Source organism: Micropterus salmoides, unplaced genomic scaffold (genome assembly GCF_014851395.1).
Source record: "Micropterus salmoides isolate LMB-PRFRI ecotype aquatic unplaced genomic scaffold, ASM1485139v1 Ms_hic_scaffold_16, whole genome shotgun sequence".
In the NCBI taxonomy this organism is placed as follows: Eukaryota; Metazoa; Chordata; class Actinopteri; order Centrarchiformes; family Centrarchidae; genus Micropterus; species Micropterus salmoides.
In genome coordinates, this window is record NW_024040707.1 from 19,937,429 (window position 1) to 19,944,643 (window position 7,215).

A 7,215-nucleotide genomic window follows, 5' to 3' on the forward strand; every position below is an offset into this window, starting at 1 on the left:
GAATGATGTAAAGAAAAGGAGAAAATAAACACACTCACATACAGTGAGAGTCATTGATATAAGTTTTGCCAACTCTACTTAAATTGATTTGATTTTTCTTGATGGATATGATTTGTTCATATATATATAGACAATATATATGTATGTACTATAAATGTGTACCTATTGTAGAGTCTATGGATTTTCACAAACAACTTTCTCTAGGGTTTACAGTGAATGGTCTGAAAAAGAGAAAAGTATGCTGTAGTTCTCTGGGCAAAAAACCTTGTTGGTATCAAAGATCAGATGAGAATGGCCCGACTGGTTCAAGCTGATGGAAAGGCAACAGTTACTCAAATAACCACTTGTTACAACCGAGGTATGCAGAAGAGCATCTCTGAACGTACAACCAGTCGAACCTTGAAGCAGATGGGCTACAGCAGCAGAAGACCACTCCTGTCAGCTCAGGTAAACTGAGTCTACAAATGTGTCTACCAAAATCGGACAATAGAAGACTGGAAAAACATTGCCTGGTCTGATGAGTCTCGATTTCTGCTGCGATATTCAGATTGTAGGGTCAGAATTTGGCGTAAACAACATGAAAGTGTGGATCCATCCTGCCTTGAATCAACATTTCAGGCTGCTGGTGGTGGTGTAATGGTGTGGGGGGTATTTTCTTGGTACACTAGTACCAACTGAGCATTGTTTAAAAGACAATTGTTGCTGACCATGTCCTTTCTTTTTTGACCACAGTTTTCCCATTTTCAAGCAAGGTGTACTTACTAAAGTGATTGGTGAGTGACAGTATATGGTATCTTTGTGATCTGGCAAAGTTCTGACTGGGATGAAATGGTAGTTTTCAGTCAGTGTGCAGGTGTTGCTCTTTTCATCCATACAGTATTTTCCCTCTTGACTTCAGTGACAGTCACGTGGCGAAAGCAGGGAGGGAGGCATTAACCTCTCATGAACTTCTTATAGCTAAGACATCTAAATCCTAGGTGGTGTGGTGTGCCTGCTAAATAAAGCAACTGTCACTGCACTGTGTTGTTTAGCGGGGTCTCAGTGATAAAATGACCTAAACGGATTTCCCAAATTACTTAATGTGCATCAGATTGAATGGGATCCATCATACATGAAACCATCTCAGAATATTACATTTCTTTCAGCCAGAGCAGGGGTTTTAAGACAATGGGGCATGATGTGACATACAGTAAGGATGCTGCAGCAGGATTGGAGCAGTTGATCTGTGAAGAGGTCAACTTTGCAGGGTTGATGGGTGGAGGCCAGTGGGCCTTGTCTTCAAGACTATTACGCTCCCGCCCTACGTGTTAGAGGTCTGAGATACTGCAGCTGAGGTTGCTAACTCAGTCAGACAGGTTGCTAATGTATGTTTTTGTGTGTTAACAAAGTATAATTTAGTAACTTTAGTGTCCTCAGAAAGATAAAGGCATTTTCTGCTTTTGCAGCATCACTTTTTAAATTGTAGCTTTTTAATTTATCTTTTACTTTCCACTAGATGGTACATCTAGTCAAATGGATCATTTTGACATTGCATTTTAGAGGTGCAATCAAAGTGTCACAGTTCACAGTAGAGCTGAGTATCAATGCTTGTTGAATTTTGATTGTTGATAAATGAAAAGTATACTGAAAATTGGTACTGACTGGTCGATCATATTCTGAATGTTGTTTGATTATTCTTGGAACACAGAATTTCAGATTGAAATTGTAATTTACTAAATTGTATTCTTGTATTTTTAGTTTTTGTGGGGGCTGTTCATATTTACAAAGTTAAGCATCACAAAATGTACTCAGGTATTAAATCAATTACTGATGTACTGACGCTTGTATGGACACATTTTGAATGTAAAAAGTACAGACTCATATTTTATCACGTTTATCATGACCAATACTCACATAACCCATACATAACTGTAAACTCAAAGGGTTATTGGTCACTGTAAATGTTTCTCTTGTCCATACAGGCTGCAAAGTGTTTCCAGTCTAAATGATGGTTGATAAGTTCAGCTGAAGCTAAAATGAAGCTTCATAAGTCAGAGCTAAACAAATCGAGTGGGTATATTCTGAAGTGTTAGTAATACACAATTTCCTCTTAAAATTTGCATCTCTACACCGCAGTTCAGCCAGCAGACACTCTCTGGGAAAACTCAAACAGGCACTTTCAAACTAAACAAAATGCACTCTTAATTTGATTGAGTCAAAGATCGTGTATTTTTTTTTTTTTTTCAAGTACGACAACATGTCTACATGAGGGAAATTTTTGGCAGATGATTTTTGTCATCGTTTCTGATAATGTGGGAAAATGTGACTTTATGGCTTCAACGTATGGAGTTAATATTAATACTGCCCATGTGTTGTGTTACTACAAGCATGTTGAGCTAGAAATATCTGCTAATCATTAAATTAATTGTTGTAAGTCTTTGTGTTTAATGTATCATGGTGAAATGTGACCAAATGGAGTGATCGCAGATATGTTTGGTTGTTTAACTGCAGCAGCACATCAGCAGTAGGGCAGTGTCTCGTTATCAGGCTTCAGTTTTGGAGCCACACCCAGCAGCTGGTGAACTGCACAGTCACCTAATAAAGTTTTTTCATCAAATAAAATCAAACGAAGGCAGACCGTGACTGCTCAATCTAAACTAGATGGGAATTAACAGATTTTTTTAAAGGCTTTGTGTAAACTTTGCATATATTGTCCCCATTTGTTTTTTAACTTTCTCTGAGAGCTTATTGTAGGAGGAGCAGGTTTAACAGCAATTGGGTCTGTCCTTCACCCAGTCAGACAGCCGAGATCCAGTATAGTGACGTCAGGGTAAAATAGGCTCAGCGGGAAGTTAAGGGATTGACAGAGTGGGGCCCCTGAAAAAGAAGTGTGACACAAGATTGATAGTGAAGACAGAAAAAAAAATGATTTCAGTAAGTTTCACAGTGGCTTCAAAAGTTGTCATATCCTCCTTGTAAAATCTTTGTTTCCTGTTATAAAATGTGAAAATCTCATCTGACCATAGAGTAAGTTCAACCTCAAAAGCATTAAACTCGCGTCACTCAGCCTAAGCATGTAGTGCTAATTGCCTGGGGCAGAGAGCTTCGGGTCTAAATCCCAGAACTCTTCCAAGCAGGCTAATCAGTGTAGCACATCTAGTGATGGCGGCCAATCCCATTAAGCGGTGGATGGCGTAGCCCCGCTTTGTTCTCAGTCCCTGCGTCTCTGATCTGTTGACGAGATTACCCACAGAGCCTCAGATCAACCCAAGAGGCAGGGGCTTAACACATCGTCTTTTGGGGGCGGTGGGTGCAATTAAGAGAATGTAAACTGATGTAGGACTTTTCAGCAACATGCTACTATACATCATGGTGCAGAAAGGATGAATAAGATGCAGCTTACAACATTTCTTTGTCCAAGTAGGTCAAGTTAGAGACTCACTAATCCGTCCTCAACACCATAAGTAAAACACCAACACTTGTTTGTTTTTTAAATTGTGAATCTTAAACATCTGATATTTCAGTGATAAATACACAAGAAAGAGCTGATTCTCCTCCTTAAATTTGGGACTTTGGTAAGGTTGGACTGTAGAATCTCTTTGAACAAACATGCAAACAAATAAACCTTCCAAGTAGGCAGATCCTCAAGGACCTCTGTTATATCACTTCCCCCAAAATCTTGGTGAAATCTAATCACTTTCCTGACAGTTTCAAACTAACATAAGGGTAACTTGTGCTTGATAGATTCAAGTGAATCCTCTTGATGTGGTTACTCTCTAAATCCTCAGCAGGCTCCAGAAGGTTCCCACCCACTGATGAGCTCATGTGATTTAGCCTATAAGTCTGCAAAATACATACAGTAAGTGTACTCTCACTGGTGACGCCATGTGGTAGCATTTACACACAAGATGTTGTGATACTCGTTGTTAATCCTCTTACACAAAGTATTTCGCAGCTCCTCATATAACTACCACTGACTGAATTATAATGGAAAACTTATATTATGAAGCCTGTTCATTTTTACAAGTGAATTGTTGGGTCTCTGTTAATAATATTACAAAGAGTACGGTCTAGAACTATTCTATATGAAGAGTGCAAGGAGATAACTTTTGTTATGTACTGGTGCCATATAAATAAAAATTAAATATATATAAATATAACTTTCTTTCCTCTTTCTGTTTTCGTCCACCTTTGTTCGTCCACGTTCCTCCCTTCAACCCGATCAATAAAATGTTTGTCTGTGTTTATGCGCTGTAACAGATTGGCCACCTATTGTACGTATCCATGCTGTCTGCAATGCACATGCTGGGATACTCAACCCCCTTGTTAAAATAAGCAACATAATCTAAATTCTCTCCTAATATTCTCGTCAATGGCTGCATGTATAGGAAGCTTGTCTAAGGTCAACGTATATATATATAGTATATATATGAAGAGGGATTAACCACAGACGGATTAACTTTAGAGGCAACAAGTGAAAAGAAGTCAGAGTGCACAAGAGTGGATTATGGTGATTGTATTCATGGATACAGTACATTAGACTCTTAGTCCCCATTCACCTGTTCACTCCTCTATTACTGTCTGATACAGCACCACCTTGACTGTCTTAAACTGCCTGCAGCCCTCCATCACAGAGCTGCACGAAAGCACAGTGAAATTCAGAGCAGCCGTTCTGTTCACCCACACATCCATCTCCTTCTGTTCTAAAAATGTCCTTAGGGGGGAAGGTGTTGCCGCATTACAAATTGCAAAAACATTGCAATCTCTGGATTCCTCAACATTGTTCGCTGCGAGTGTTTAATTTGAACCTACTCACTCTCACTGACCGTGGTTTTCATTTTTACAAACATTAGATTGGTACATCATAGATACTGAGGAACTTACAGCAGTGCAATATACCACCTTCCCTAAGCATAATATAACCCTAGTCTAAAACCTAATGCTGGCGTTAGTTGAGAAATTACTTATTTATTTACATTTTTAAACATTAAAGGCTGGTTTATTGGGTCAAGTGCCCAGTGCACATACGACCTACAGTATAAAACACCAAAATAAGATAACTTCCTTCATTACCCAGAAAACAAAAAAAACTGTCTCAATCTTCACAAATAAAATCTGCCACAAAAAAGGCTCCCTTCCTAAAATGCAGCCCAAGTTTTTTTTATAAACATCCATCCATCGGAACTAAAGAAACAAAGAGCATTTGAGTAATTTAATATAAGTAAACACTATGTGCCCTTCCAAGGCCTCTGATTTTTGGGATTGGTGTTTTGTGTGGTGTCCTATCATTGTAATGGTGTCACTGAGCAGCTTAACTCACTCTTTTACTTGTGCAGCAGTCAGTTTCGCTACTTCCTAATGAGAAGGCCCTACCATAAGAGGGCGCTGGCTCACTCCCAAAGAAGTGCACACACTTTTACTGCAACCACCTCTTTCAGTCAGTCCTCTCTGTCAGTTTTTACTTCATCATTATTCATCAATTCGCTGCAAGTTTCTCATTTTAGAGTTTTAAAAGTAGATAAACATACATGGACATTCTTTACATATATATTTATTTGGTTTTCAGCCAAGAGGTGAAACTGACTTGGCATCTTGATGTTTCAAATGTTTGCACCGGGACTGAATGGACGTGGGCTGTCTATTATCTTGTCATATTTTTCAGCGAGCTCCTAGTTTGTATTCAGAATGGCATCCTTTAGATAGGAAAGAGGGATGTTCGACTGATTTCCATTTGTGCACTCATCTGCATCTATGGACATTCCTACACATTTTGCAACAACCCAGAGTCATTTCATTGTGCATCATATTGTCCTCTCTTCTTACCAAAAGATTTTTTGTCAGTATATTGGTTCTCTAAACATGTTCTTTTAATTCGTTATAATGATTTAAAGTCCCACAAGTCTCTCTGCTTCCCTTTATTCTGCTCTTCCCTCTCTCAAATTTTGTAATCCAGCGAGTTGTTTCTCGTCTCACTGTCCTCTTATGAGAAGTGGAAGTCACAATAATCAAATGAAAAAATGAGATGTGATGATACTCATTCTGCATTTCACACAAGAGTCATCATTTGGGGTTGAACAACACCGTAATTGTCAAGTGTGTTTTTATTATATATTGTATATAATGAGAGCTAAAATGTTATGTCAATTAATCGATTAGTTGACTGGCAGAAAATGAATCAGATGCTCATTTAATATTCTTTTAATAGTCATTTTTTAAGCAAACATTGTGGTTCCAGCTTCTCCATTTTCTTACATTTATAGAGCCATGTACATGATTGATAAAACAAACATTACACAATTAACACGTTGTCAAGCAGTTTTAATGATGTCACCTTTGAATTTGGAAAGTCACTTGACAGTTTTAAAGTTTCATTATAATATTCTAAAGTTTACGTTCATTTGCATTAATTACATTTAAATAATAATTAAATTTTTCATCAAATTGTGATGCATCACTGTCAGATCCAAGAAGTGCTTCCTCATGTGTCTTTTATATCACTTAACAAGTAAGAGTCTACAGCCATGCTAGCGGCTCTGTGAGGCTGTACTTAGGCTCATAGATACTTTGAGCTAATTGCTAACGTCAGCGTGCGTACATCTGAGGCTGATGGGAATGTCAATAGTTTTGTAGTGTTTTGTTGTTTGAAACACATTTTGAACTGATGATAGCGCTAGATGAAAAGTCACCAAAGTTATTACAGTTCAACCTGATTCTGTTCCAGTGGTTTTTTTTTCATTTTTTTTTCACTTTATACCATATTTTCTATATTTTTTTAAACTTTATACCATATTTACACATGTCATTTTAGTTATTATTAATATTATCATGATCATTATTATTACATACGCCTATTGCTCACAAACATTTTTGTCACATTTATTTGAAACTTTGAATTTGTCAACATGTCATTTCTACTATAACCAGTAACTTTTCTCTCCATTGGAGTGCCTGCATAAATTTGTGGTTGTCATGGCAACAGAAGAACTGTGCATTGCTGTGTGTGTGTGTGTAGGGGGTGGGGGTTGTTTTGCCTTGTGTGCATGTATGTGTGCGTGCCTGGGGGGAAGTCAAGCCTCTCCATCAGCCCCCCCCCCATCAGCGTTGCAGCTAAGGCACAGGAGTCTTTCAGAGGGGGCGGGACCTGTTTCGCTGCAGAGGGATGCTCCGCAGCCCCACGCTGGACCAACCAGTCTGTAAATCCCTGCTCATAGGCACGTAGCACACATACACACACAC